The sequence below is a fragment of the Pristiophorus japonicus genome, chromosome 17 (assembly GCF_044704955.1).
Source record: "Pristiophorus japonicus isolate sPriJap1 chromosome 17, sPriJap1.hap1, whole genome shotgun sequence".
Lineage (NCBI taxonomy): Eukaryota > Metazoa > Chordata > Chondrichthyes > Pristiophoridae > Pristiophorus > Pristiophorus japonicus.
This window is the reverse complement of record NC_091993.1, coordinates 32,706,322-32,720,550: the sequence shown is the minus strand read 5'-3', so window position 1 is coordinate 32,720,550 and position 14,229 is coordinate 32,706,322. Positions and strand designations below refer to the sequence as shown.

General features: G+C 45.4%; 1 protein-coding gene across 1 annotated transcript in view; it reads left to right on the top strand.

Annotated features, from left to right (window-relative positions):
- Positions 1 to 14,229, top strand: part of LOC139227659 (retinol dehydrogenase 12) — a 30,103-nt gene that overhangs the window by 655 nt on the left and 15,219 nt on the right. The window lies entirely within an intron of this gene.

Sequence of the window (14,229 nt, the reverse complement as noted above, 5' to 3'; positions counted from 1 at the left end):
TTTAAGCTCATTGAGGTTTGTGTATATAATAATGGACAGGTGAGATATCTCCAAGGGAAACATGTTAGTTGACAACTTTTTTGAACATTTATATGTATTTGGATCCAGTCAAACTGGGTTCTCAATTATTTTCGTTAAAAACCTGAGCAGCATCGGTGCAGGTGATTTTTATTCGTTGCACAACTCCTGTTTACTTTATAAATTGCACAGATATGCAAACAAAAAAGACAGAATGCCTTGAATGTACTGGGATTATTGCAAAGTACATTTGGCCCACAGTAAAGTTCAGCAATTGTTTACCTGAATTTGTTTAACAGCAATCCACTCTGCCTTTTATTTAAGTAAAACAATTCTAGGGCTTTTTACATAGAATCTAGAGCCCTGGTCTATTCTGGTGTTTAAATTCCACATGAGCCTCCTCTCACCCTGCCCTCGATTCCCTTCCCTTCACCCTCATGAATATATTCGTATGGAGATTGGAGCTGCACACAATAGTCCAGTCCAGCACACAGTGGTTTTACTAAGGTCCTATATACGTTTAACAATACCTCCCTGCTTTTGTATTTTATTTCTCTAGTAATGAACCCCATTAATTTGCAGACTTTATGGTCTTGTCAACCTGGATTGTACTTTTAGTGATTTATATATCTGTATTTCCAGATCTCTTTGCTCCTCTTCCCCATTCAGTTTCTTGCCTTCCAATCAATAAGTTGGTCCTTACTCCTCCTCCCAAAATCAACCATCGTACACCTGATTTATATTGAATTTAATTTGCCAATTATCCATCCACTCTGCCTGTATTTTCTGCAATCGTTCATATTATTAGCTATATTCTCCAATTTGGTATCATCTGCAATTTTCTGAGTCCAAATCATTTATGGATATGGTGAACAACAGAGATGTTCAAAATGATGAGGGTTTTTGTGTAAACCGGGAGAAACTGTTCCCAGTGGTGGGAGGGTCAGTAATCAGAGGGCACAGATTTAAGGTGATCGGCAAAAGAGCCAGAGGGGGAGATGAGGAGAATTTTTTTTTAATGCAGCGAGTTGTTGTGATCTGGAATGTGCTGCCTGAAAGGGCGGTGGGAGCCGATTCAATAGTGACTTTCAAAAGGGAATTAGATAAATACTTAAAGGAAAAATTATCAGCAATATGAGGAAAGAGCGGGGGGAGTGGGACTAATTGGATCGCTCTTTCAAAGAGCAGGCACAGGCACGATGGGCCAAATGGCCTCCTTCTGCGCTGTAAGATTCTATGACTAAGAAAGCAATAAAGAAAGGAAAGATGGATTACGAAAGTAAACTTGCGCAAAACATAAAAACAGATAGTAAAAGCTTTTACCGATTATACAAAACGGAAGAGAGTGACTAAAGTAAATGTTGGTCCCTTAGAAGATGAGAAGGGAGATTTAATAATGGGAAATGTGGAAATGGCTGAGACCTTAAACAATTATTTTGCTTCGGTCTTCACAGTGGAAGACACAAAAACCATGCCAAAAATTGCTGGTCACAGGAATGTGGGAAGGAGGACCTTGAGACAATCACTATCACTAGGGAGGTAGTGCTGGACAGGCTAATGGGACTCAAGGTAGACAAGTCCCCTGGCCCTGATGAAATGCATCCCAGGATATTAAGAGATGGCAGAAGTTATAGCAGATGCATTCGTTATAACCTACCAAAATTCTCTGGACTCTGGGGAGGGGTACCAGCGGATTGGAAAGCAGCTAATGTAACGCCTCTGTTTTAAAAAAAAAAGGGGGCAGACAAAAGGCAGGTAGCTATAGGCCGGTTAGTTTAACATCTGTAATGGGGGAAATGCTTGAAGCTATAATTAAGGAAGAAATAGCGGGACATCTAGATAGGAATAGTGCAATCAAGCAGACGCAACATAAATTCATGAAGGGGAAATCATGTTTAACTAATTTACTGGAATTCTTTGAGGATATAACGAGCATGGTGAATAGAGGTGTACCAATGGATATGGTGTACCAATGGATATGGTGTATTTAGATTTCCAAAAGGCATTCGATAAGGTGCCACACAAAAGATTACTGCAGAAGATAAAGGTACGCGGAGTCAGAGGAAATGTATTCGCATGGATCGAGAATTGGCTGGCTAACAGAAAGCAGAGAGTCGGGATAAATGGATCCTTTTCGGGTTGGAAATTGGTGGTTAGTGGTGTGCCACAATGATCGGTGCTGGGACCACAACTGTTTACAATATACATAGATGACCTGGAAGAGGGGACAGAATGTAGTGTAACAAAATTTGCAGATGACACAAAGATTAGTGGGAAAGCGGGTTGTGTAGAGGACACAGAGAGGCTGCAAAGAGATTTAGATAGGTTAAGCGAATGGGCTAAGGTTTAGCAGATGGAATACAATGTCGGAAAATGTGAGGTCATCCACCTTGGGGGGGGGGGGGGGGGAAACAGTAAAAGGGAATATTATTTGAATGGGGAGAAATTACAACATGCTGCAGTGCAGAGGGACCTGGGGGTCCTTTGCATGAAACTCTTTTAGAATCCCAAAAAGTTAGTTTGCAGGTGCAATAGGTAATCAGGAAGGCGAATGGAATATTGGCCTTCATTGTGAGAGGGATGGAGTACAAAAGCAGGGAGGTCCTGCTGCAACTGTACAAGGTATTGGCGAGACCGCACCTGGAGTACTGCGTGCAGTTTTGATCACCTTACTTAAGGAAGGATATACTAGCCTTGGAGGGGGTACAGAGACGATTCACTAGGCTGATTCCGGAGATGAGGGGGTTACCTTATGATGATAGATTGAGTAGACTGGGTCTTTACTCGTTGGAGTTCAGAAGGATGTGGGGTGATCTTATAGAAATATTTAAAATAATGAAAGGGATAGACAAGATAGAGGCAGAGAGGTTGTTTCCACTGGTCGGGGAGACTAGAACTAGGGGGCACAGCCTCAAAATACGGAGGAGCCAATTTAAAACCGAGTTGAGAAGGAATTTCTTCTCCCAGAGGGTTGTGAATCTGTGGAATTCTCTGCCCAAGGAAGCAGTTGAGGCTAGCTCATTGAATGTATTCAAATCACAGATAGATAGATTTTTAACCAATAAGGGAATTAAGGATTGTGGGGAGTGGGCGGGTAAGTGGAGCTGAGTCCACGGCCAGATCAGCCATGATCTTTTTGAATGGCGGAGCAGGCTCGAGGGGCTAGATGGCCTACTCCTGTTCCTAATTCTTATGTTCTTATGACTTGACTCTGTTCAGCAGAGTTTGTTGTTTGTTTGTATAGCTATAGTGAGGACGATTAGCATTCCCAAGATGGGGAACTGAAATGCCTACGATACAGATTTGCTACTGAAGTGAAAGTATTATGCAGGGTCTCTGTGTGAAATGAGTTCGGACAATCTCAAACTCGGTGCCAGTCTGCTGCTCTGTATGACGGTATACTGGTGACAATGTAAGCTTGGCCGAGGGGTGGGAATGGAATGGACATTGAGCATTTGGGGCCGTATATCATGAGGACCCAGATTGTATCCAATTAAAAGCAAATAAGTAGCTTTGTAATGAGAGGAGAGGAGAGGGGACAATGTTTTCTTGGTCACAAAACCTAATGATGACCTTTCAATAATTACTTTATTGTTGGTATGAACTGCTCTGGTTTGTAGATTCAGCAAATATTGGGTGATTTTGTTTACTCTCCTTTGCTCTACTTGCAAACAATGGCAAGCTGCAGATGTTCCTGCTAATCTCATTTTAAGCAGAATTAAGAGAATTTAATGTCCTGTTCTTGTCTTTGAAGTTACCAAAGTTGCTGTAACTGTTTGTAATTGCCTTGGCTGACATAGCAACAGTTTCAGGCAGAAGCCCTTTGGTCCATCTAGCCCTCCTATCCACAGTATTCCCATGGTGCATTTCCAATATCCTTGAATCCCATTTGTTGACCAGAACCTGTCTAGTTCCTTGGTCTCCAGAGCAGGTCTCCAGTCGTCCTGGTTAACCCTTGCCACTGGATAAAGGCCTAGTTCTGTCAGGCCCATGTGGTGGCTGATGTGCAACGGTCACCACGTTTTAAAAAAAAAAATCCATGCACAGGCATCTTCCAGCCCCTCAATTGGAGTTCAGGACTGGAACATCGGGTCCTTCATTGAAACATCTGTGAACTCATGTGGCAGCAAGTCATCCTCGTTCGAGGGACCACTTATGATGATGAGGAGTTCCTTGAATCTTGCTGAGGTTTCTTGTTCCACCATATTTATATCGTGGGATGGTTCTACGAGAGATGGAGCAACAGCTTAATTGCACATGACCCCAATATTCATATTCATAAAATTACATAGAATATACAGCACAGAAACAGGCCATTCGGCACAACTATCTGTGCTAATCTCCAAAAACAAACCTTGCTCTCTGTTCTTGTGGAATGCTGTGTTGGTGCAGCATAGGCCACACTAGTTGGTGGATTTTGAATGTTTCAATGATGTGATGAGGCACTAAATGGATCAGGATTTGTTCAGAAAATAATGCTTACAAACGAGAACAGCGTTTCCCCTCTGGCCGCCAGTCTCTTGGATGTTTTTGGCTCCATTTTGTAGGTTGGGCACCAAGAGGTGACCTTTACACTTTATTTGTGGAAAACCTGCACCAGAAGATGGGTTCGCTGAGATTCTCTGCAGCTCCAGGGCTGGTGTGCAGTGGTCTCACTTCGTATCGACACTGCTTGTGGTGTAAATGCTGCCCAAGTTCAGAGTCGGGGTCTGACCTGAGTGAACTAAACTCCCCAGAGGGGCTGTCTCGCTCCATTGTGCTCTGCAGTCAGCTTGGTAATGAACTCCAGAATTATGGTACTACCTCTAACCATTAGTTTAAAGTATTCTTTTAAAAAAGCATTTGAGCAGGACTGAGACAATGTTGGATGCACAGACACCTCTTTGTGTTGCAGTTGGATACACGTCTCGCCCAATGTTCCCTTTAAGCTTCACAGCCGCGCAGCGCTCCAGGGGTCCCGTGCAGTCATGAGCCGGCTTATAAATTGGGAAAAAAATGCACGTGCAGACTTTTGAATGGGCCGTGCAGCCCGTTCAAGGGCCCACATGGCCCCAAAAAACAATTCCAGGGAACATTGGTCTCGTCTGAAAGCAAAGTGGAACGCCACCTAAAAGTTTATCATTTTAAAGTGAAGTTTATTTCTACGAATGGTTAGCTGTCTAGCAGATTGCCACAATGTTAACTTTTTGTTCTGTGTAACATGGGGATGTTGCAATTTTAAAAGACATTTCAGATAATTGTTGAACTTTGGAATGTTACTAAGGTAACAAGAGTAAAAGCATACAGTGTTCCAAGGCAATGGCCTTTGCTATGGTAGCAATGGGTACGATGCCGCTCTTTGTATTCATCGACAGAACAGTTTGGTAAGAAACAATCAACAAAATGTCAAACGGGTGTTGTAATACTGAATCAAAAGCAAAATATGCGGCAGCTGGAAAATGCTGGACGCACTCAGCAGGTCAGGCAGTATCTGTGGAGGGAGTAATGTAGGGCTAACATTTCAGGTCGATGAGCTTTCATTAGAACTCACCTGAAAGCCTGAATTTCCGATGTCCCGGGTCCATACGAAGTTTCTACAAACCCGGGAAGGCTTCAGAAAAGCTGGTTTTCAGCACGCAATGCGCATGCGCTAAAAAACGGCTTTTCCGACGTGTCAAGTTTCTGGCTTGACAGATCTAGCCCATGTCGGGAGCGAGGACACTTGCAGGGCAAGATTTCCAATATTTCCGCATATCTTGCCCAGCAAATGTCCTCAAAAATCTTGCGCCTGAAAAAGCAGGCGTATAGCCTACTGTTCCAGGCGCAAATGTTTAAAAATACACAAACATTTTAAAATAAGGTTATAAAAACACATTTTATTGTTTAAAAACCCTCCCCACAACGGTAAGTTTATTTTAAGGCATAATTAAAAAAACTTATATAAAAAAAATATTTTCCCGACTTTTTTTTAGGAACTTTAATTTAAATGAATCTTAAATATGTAGTGTATTTTTCTCTTTTTTTAATGTGTTTTGTGTATTTAAGGGGGGGTTTCTCATTCATAATAATGGGAACTCCAACTTACGGAGTTCCCATTATTATGAATGAGAAAATACTGTACCTTGATTGGCTGCCCAGAGCCATGTGACTCCAGCTCCAGCATACAGACGTCCCAACGTGCTCGTGCTCCGATGCGTAGAGAGTGAAGGCCTCCGGACCGGAAATTCGAGCGGGCGCAGCAGGAACAAGTAGGTGCGCATCTTTTTTAACTCTTTCAGTCGATTGCCCGCGAGAAGACCTTGATCGGAATTTCAGGCCCTTTAAAGTCTCTCTCCACAGCCACTGCCTGACCTGCTGAGTGATTCAAGCATTTTCTGTTTTTATCTGTAATATTGAATACTATGAATGACCTTTTTTACAGGTTTATCAATATTATTTTGCTGTTTTCCAACTCAGATTTTTCCTTCCTTGTACCTCCTGTGAAGGAAAGAACTTGGCATTTTAAAAAGTGCTACATCAAGTTCTAACAAAGACGTCCAAAGCATTTCGTAACTAGTTAATTACTTTTGCGGTGTAGTTACTGTTCTGCAATCGTGGCAACAACAGCAACTTGTATTTATATAGCGCCTTTAACGTAGTGAGTCCCAAGGTGCTTCACAGGAGTATTATGCGATTAAAATTTGACACTGAACTGCATAAGTAGAAATTAACACAGGGGACCAAAAGCTTGGTCAAAGATGTAGGTTTTAAGGAGCATCTTCAAGGAGGAAAGAGAGGTTTAGGCAGGGAGTTCCAGAGCTTGGGGTCCAGGCAACAGAAGGCATGGCCAGCAATGGTTGAGTGATTATACTCCGGGATGCTCAGGAGAGCAGAATTAGAGGAACGCAGACATCTTGGGGGGGGGGGGGGGTTGTGGAGCTAGAGGAGATTAGAGATAGGGAGGGTAGAGGTCATGGAGGGGTTTGAAAATAAGGATGAGTATTTTGAAATCGAGGCATTGCTTAAACCAGGAGCCAATGTAGGTCAGCGAGCACAGGTGTGATGGGTGAGCAGGACTTGGTGCGAGTTAGCCGGGTTTTGGATCATCTCTGATTTACGTCTGGTAGAATGACAGGCAATCTGTGAACACCAAATTGACAAATAACCAGACAAACCGGTTTTACCGGTAGCTGAGGGAGGAACATTGACCGGACGACTGGTAGAACTCCCTGCCGCTCTCCCAAATGTGCCACACAACCTGTTCCTTTCCGTCTACCTGACAGGGCTTCGGATTAATATCTCATCTGAAAGATGGCACCACCAACAATGCAGTACTCTCTCAGTACTGAAGTGTCCTCCCAGATTATGGGCTCGAAATTCGGTTCTCAGTGATAACTGTATTTTTTTGCCAAAATTGCTGTTATCGCATCGCTATGAGGCCATAAATTCAAGATTTAATTTGTGGAATGGTAAAAATTGGCTTTGCACGAGGATTTGTGGCGCAAATCCCGAATTTCGGAAACTTTAGTCCGAGGCCGATACCACTGTGAGTTGGGCCGAGGGAGGGCGGAAAAACACCTAAAAAAAAAAAATAATAATAATAAATTGCAGAAAACAACAAAAAACATTCACAAAACATTTACAAGACACTTGGCTAGCGAATCACTACTAAAAATTAAAAAATAAAACCTTTAACTTGCCTGTTTTGCAGGTCTTCGCACTTACCGCTGCTCCAAGGGTTGCAACGCAGCTTTTTCCCGGGCGGTATTTTTCCCGCAAAATACGGGTGCACGCGGAGCCAAATTTTTGGCGAAAGCGATATTTCGAGTCTTGCACGACGGTGGTCCTCACTCAGCGATATCTGAAAACCGCTGCCAAAAAACGTCACCGAAATTTCCGCCGACCGGGTTTTCACCAAAAAAGGTGAACTAGCACCAGAAACCCGGTCGCAAAATCACCAAATTTCCAGCCCAGTGTGCTTGTATTCTGTAAGTAGGGCTGAAAGCTAAAACATTTGAACTACATAAGACATAATAGCAGGAGTAGGCCATTCGGCCCCTCGAGCCTGCTGCGCCATTCAATAAGATCATGGCTGATCTACGACCTCCACTCCACTTTCCTGCACTATCCCCATATCACTTGATTCCCTTAATATCCAAAAATCTATCAATCTCTGTCTTGAATATACCCAAAGACTGAGCATCCACAGCCCTCTGGGGCAAAGAATTCCAAAGATTCACCACCCTCTGAGTGAAGAAATTTCTCCTCATCTCAGTCTTAAAAGGCCGACCCCTTATTCTGAGACTGTGATCCCTGGTTCTGGACTCCTCAGCCTGGGGGAAACCTCTTCCCTGAATCTACCCTGTCAAGCCCTGTAAGAATGTTGTATGTTTCTATGAGAGGTGGTCTCAGAGAGAGTGTATAACTGAGCTCCAATGTCACTGCCCTACCACAATTCCTCACTGTGTCCCACTCCATCTCCTGGCCGGGAATGACCACCACTCCAGCCGTCCACAGCCTGAGGCTTAGCCTCGTCTCCCACCAAATGTTGGCTGGCTGGTGGGATGTCGGGCGACGGGAAGCAGTTACCGGGAACCAGAAGAAAAATTAGCATTTCTATAGCGCCTTTCACAACCTCAGCGCGTCCCAAAGCGCTTTACAGCCAATGAAGTACTTTTGAAACATAGAAAATAGGTGCAGGAGTAGGCTGCTCGGCCCTTCGAGCCTGCACCACCATTCAATAAGATCATGGCTGATCATTCCCTCAATACCCCTTTCCTGCTTTCTCTCCATCCCTTGATCCCTTTAGCCGTAAGGGCCATATCTAACTCCCTCTTGAATATATCCAATGAACTGGCATCAACAACTCTCTGCGGTAGGGAATTCCACAGGTTAACAATTCTGAGTGAAGAAGTTTCTCCTCATCTCAGTCCTAAATGGCCTACCCCTTATCCTTAGACTGTGTCCCCTGGTTCTGGACTTCCCCAACATGGGAACATTCTTCCTGCATCTAACCTGTCCAGTCCTGTCAGAATCTTGTATGTTTCTATGAGATCCCCTCTCATCCTTCTAAACTCCAATGTATAAAGGCCCAGTTGATCCAGTCTCTCCTCATATGTCAGACCAGCTATCCTGGGAATCAGTCTGGTGAATCTTCGCTGCACTCCCTCAATAGCAAGAACGTCCTTCCTCAGATTAGGAGACCAAAACTGAACACAATATTCCAGGTGAGGCCTCACCAAGGCCCTGTACAACTGCAGTAAAACCTCCATGCTCCTATACTCAAATCCCCTCGCTATGAAGGCCAACATACCATTTACCTTCTTTACTGCATGCTGTACCTGTATGCCAACTTTCAATGACTGATGTACCAGGACCTTTTCCTAATCTACCGCCATTCAGATAATATTCTGCCTTCATGTTTTTGCCCCCAAAGTGGGTAACCTCACATTTATCCACATTATACTGCATCTGCCATGCATTTGTCCACTCACCTAACCTGTCCAAGTCACCCTGCAGCCTCTTAGCATCCTCCTCACAGCTCTCACCGTCACCCAGTTTAGTGTCATCTGTAGTCATTGTTTTAATGTGGGAAACGCGGCAGCCAATTTGCGTACAGCAAGCTCCCACACACCGCAATGAGATAAATGACCCAATAATCTGTTATTAGTGATTTTGGTTGAGGGATAAATATTGGCCCCAGGAAACCAAGGAGAACTCCCCTACTCTTCTTTGAAATAGTGCTATGGAATCTTTTATATCCACTAGGGGGAGCAGACGGGACCTTGGTTTAACATTTCATCCGAAAGATGACATCTTTGACAGTGCAGCGCTTCCTCAGTCCTGCTCCTCCGACAGTGCAGCGCTTCCTCAGTCCTGCTCCTCCGACAGTGCAGCGCTCCCTCAGTCCTGCTCCTCCGACAGTGCAGCGCTCCCTCAGTCCTGCTCCTCCGACAGTGCAGCGCTCCCTCAGTCCTGCTCCTCCGACAGTGCAGCGCTCCCTCAGTCCTGCCCCTCCAACAGTGCAGCGCTCCCTCAGTCTGCTCCTCCGACAGTGCAGCGTTCCCTCAGTTCTGCTCCTCCGACAGTGCAGCGCTCCCTCAGTACTGACCCTTGGACAGTGCAGCGCTCCCTCAGTACTGACCCTTGGACAGTGCAGCGCTCCCTCAGTACTGACCCTTGGACAGTGCAGCGCTCCCTCAGTACTGACCCTTGGACAGTACAGTGCTCCCTCAGCACTGCCCTGGCAATGTCAGCCTAGATTATGAGCTCATGTCTCTGGAGTGGGACTTGAACCCACAACCTTCTGATTTGGAGGCAAGAGTGCTGCGTACTGAGCCATGACTGAAGGAACAGTCCCCAGCATTTGGGGTGGGGGTTGTAGGAAAGGACTTTCAATCGGGAGAGGGGCTGAGAAGGTTTCCTTGCCTAAAACACTTGACCTTCTGGACCACTTCTGGCACACATCTTCCCCGTGCTAGCCTCTGGCCGTGCTTATGAGAATGGATAAAGAAGGATTGTAAATGTGGCAGAGGGATGGAAATAGGGAATCATGGGAAAATAGCTAAAGAAATGTCAAGATGCAGACAACTGCAGAATCGACAGAAAAAAAAGGGGTTACCAAGAGTTGAGGTTGAGGTTAAACACGGGTCATGAGAAAGACGCAAGGCGGCACAAAGAAAGAAAGCAATTCTAGGTAGGAGGAGAAAAGTAATGGCTTTTACTGATAAGGAGGAAGGGAAACTAATTGGGTTCTTTACTGATAAGGGAAGACAGTGTAGCGAAGCTATAACTAACCTGACCCTGACACCAGCCCTAATTGGGAGACTTTCTGGGGGGGGGGGGAGGAAAGAGGCAGAAAGGGATTGGATAGACCAAGTGCTAATAAAATGTGTTCTGTTTTGAAAATGTATAACTACTGTGCTTTTTGTGCTGTAAAGGGGCTTGTTCAGGGGAAGGTAAACAGGCTCTGATTGAGAGTGTCCCTTTGTCTTGACAAGTCCCGGCTGGAGAATCTTCAATAAAGGTCCTTTACAGAAAAGGCAAGGTGTTCGCGTCAGCGTATTCGCTGAAACAGATTGAGGGAAAAAGAATCCGTATTAACACTTACTTCATCAGAGTCTGATCCGCATATGTACAGAAGGATCCCACGGCTTTCCAGCAGTGCTCCTCCCTCTTGCCTCATTCTACACCACGCAGTCACTGGAAAAAGCCCAATTCTTTCCCTATCCTGTCCTATCCCTTCATCATTTCGACAGCTCGATCAAATCGCTCCTCAGACTGGAGAAAGAAAGGAAAGAAAGACAGACTTGCATTTATATAACTCCCCTGCTCTTCTTCGAAATAGTGTCATGAGATCTTTTATGTCCATCTGAGAGAGCAGACGGGGCCTCGGTTTAATGTCTCATCCGAGATCATGGTGGGCATCCCATGTGGTCTCTGATGTACTGTACTGTGTTAAAGGGGTAATTGCTAGCCTCACTCTCTGTGCACGGGATGGGTAAGGTTCATGGGAATCTCAGTCTGCTTGCACACGCTGGCTTTTTGCTGTGAACAAGTTAAGTAGTAGGGTGAAAGCCTGAACGGTATCGCATTTGTTTTCTCCTAGTGATCTGCTGTTTTCCGAGGCAATGGAATTTAGCAGTGTGCCTTGTGTTTTATGACATTTCCATTTGTTGGTTGCTCATCTGGTCCAGCTGCTTTGCCTGAAAGTCTTTAGGATTCTATCCTCTTAATCATTGCTGTTTAATTATCTTTGAATTTGCAAAGCATGCCTGCTTTCTTCTTAAAACTTGTAATCGCCCTTTGTGTTGTTTTAATTTAATTAAACTTTAATTTTTCCTGGGCTTTTATATTCCTTCTGTCTCTCTCTATTGCCATCATGCCCTGATGATCTCCTCGCATCAATTGTCTCCAGTTTTTATGTCATAGTTAATTATTTCCTGTGACGTTTATAGACAAATGAAATTTATTAAATATTAAAACCTCTTGTCCCCTAATTTCTTTCCTGACCGCATTAATTTGATTCTAAAGCTCTGTAGTCTTGCTTATGGACAAAATGGAGAGAGTTGGTCGGTGTCTTTTTGGGGTTGAAGCTTTGCCAGGATCTTCCTGCACACTTGGCCCCTGTATTGTAGTTAGCTATGCACTCTACTCCTCTCGGGAGGGGTATGGTGGGGGAGGGGGGGGGGGGGCAGAGGAGAAGGAGAGAAAATAAAATGCACCTCCTTTCTCATCTTCCTCACCCTCTTTCCCCCATCCAAAACATGGAGTCTCTGGCTCTCTTTCCTACTGTCCCTCTGTGTGTGTAGCATTTTTGTTCTCTCTGAGGGAACAGGCTTGATGGGCTGAATGACCTATTCCTGTGGTGTCTCCCCCACCCCCCCCTCCACCTGTGTGTATGTGTGTGTGTCCATTCAACCCATCGAGCCTGTTCCTCCATTCAATGAGATCATGGCTGATTTAGTGTTCATTTTCCTTTTGCAGCCTTCACTTTACAAGAGGAATTGGCTCAAACAGAACCTCTATGTATAATCAGATAGCAGTAATGGCCTCTGTGTATAATCAGATAGCAGTAATGGCCTCTGTGTATAATCAGATAGCAGTAATGGCCTTGTATCGCAGTAGTCTAACCAATGACAGACTGCTTGATTTGAAAGGGCACGGTCTTTCCCTTCACTCAACCTGTGTCCTGTTGCAACCTACGACACTCCACGCCTCTCAATACCTAAAAGTCATCTTTTCCACTGATGTGCATCTGGATTGTTTTGTGGATTTGAGCTTTGATAATGTAACTTTGCCAATATACTTACCATTTTGTATTTTTTTTTTACGTTTTAAAAATCATCATAGGCAGTCCCTCGAAATTGAGGAAGACTTGCTTCCACTCCTAAAGTGAGTTCTTTGGTGGCTGAACAGTCCAACACAAGAGCCACAGACCCTGTCACAGGTGGGACAGACATACGTCGGGGGAAGAGTGGGGGGGGTGGGACTGATTTACCACACGCTCCTTCCGCTGCCTGCGTCTGACCTCTTCACGCTCACAGCGTTGAGATTCGAAGAGCTCAACACCCTCCCGGATGCACTTTCTCCACCTAGGGTAGTCTTCGGCCAAGGTCTCCCAGGTGTCAGTGGTGATGTCACACTTCTGGGTGTCCTTCTAACGTTTCCGCTGCCCACCTTTGAATTGTTTGCCATGAAGGAGCTCTGCGGAGAGCAATTGCTTAGGGAGTCTCGTGTCTGGCATGCGAACTAAGTGGCCTGCCCAGCGAAGCTGATCGAGTGTGGTTAGTGCTTCAATGCTGGGGGTGTTAGCCTGGGCGAGAACACTGATGTTGGTGCGTCTGTCCTCCCAGGGGATTTGCAGGATCTTGCGGAGACATTATTGGTGATATATCTCCAGCGACTTGATGTGTCTTCTGTGCGTCGTCCATGCCTCTGATCCATACAGGAGGGCGGGTATTACTACAGCCCTGTAGACCATGAGCTTGGTGGTAGGTTTGAGGGCCTGGTCTTCGAACACTCTTTTCTTCAGGCGACCGAAGGCTGCACTGGCGCACTGGAGGCGATGTTGAATCTCCCCATCAATGTCTGCCTTTGTTGACGAGAGGCTCCCGAGGTATGGGAAGTGGTCCACGTTGTCGAGAGCCGTACCGTGAATCTTGATGATTGGGGGGCAGTGTTGTGCAGCGAGGACAGGCTGGTGGACCTTTGTCTTACAGATGTTAAGCGTAAGGCCCATGCTTTCATATGCCTCGGTGAATACATCGACTATATCCTGGAGTTCAGCCTCAGAATGTGCGCAGACGCAGATGTCATCCGCGTACTGCAGTTCAACGACAGAGGTTGGGGTGATCTTGGACCTGGCCTGAAGGTGGTGTAGGTTAAACAGCTTCCCACTGGTTCTGTAGTTTAGTTCCATTCCAGCGGGGAGCTTCTTGAAAGTGAGGTGAAACATGGCAGCGAGGAAGATTGAGAAGAGGGTTGGAGCGATGACTCAGCCCTGTTTGACCCCGGTCTGGACGTGGAATGGGTCTGTAACGGATCCGTTGGTAAGGATCACGGCCTGCATGTCGTCGTGGAGCAGGCGAAGGATGTTGACAAACTTTCGGGGGCATCCAAAACTGAGGAGGACGCTCCATAAGCCCTCATAGTTGACAGTGTCAAAGGCCTTTGTAAGATCGAAAATGGCCATGTATAAGGGCTGGCGCTGCTCCCTGCATTTGCAGGCAGACTACAGGTAAAAGATCATGT